Genomic DNA, 224 nt, shown 5'->3' on the forward strand with positions numbered 1-224 from the left:
GTGTTGTCGCACAAACAGCCGAATTATTCTTTCTGTGTGTGTGCCTACAAATAGCGCACGTTATAAAGCAGTGATTTATTTAGTTCCTCTCGCGATCAGTAAAAAACTGCATTCGCGCCCAAAACAGAATGCGCCCTGCATTCATTTATTCATTCTTTCTCTTTCTTTCTTTTTTCTCTCTGTCTCTCTCTCTCTTTCTCTCTCTCTCTCTCTCTCTCTCTCTC

Source organism: Priapulus caudatus, unplaced genomic scaffold (assembly GCF_000485595.1).
Source record: "Priapulus caudatus unplaced genomic scaffold, Priapulus_caudatus-5.0.1 Scaffold989, whole genome shotgun sequence".
Classification (NCBI taxonomy): domain Eukaryota; kingdom Metazoa; phylum Priapulida; class Priapulimorpha; order Priapulimorphida; family Priapulidae; genus Priapulus; species Priapulus caudatus.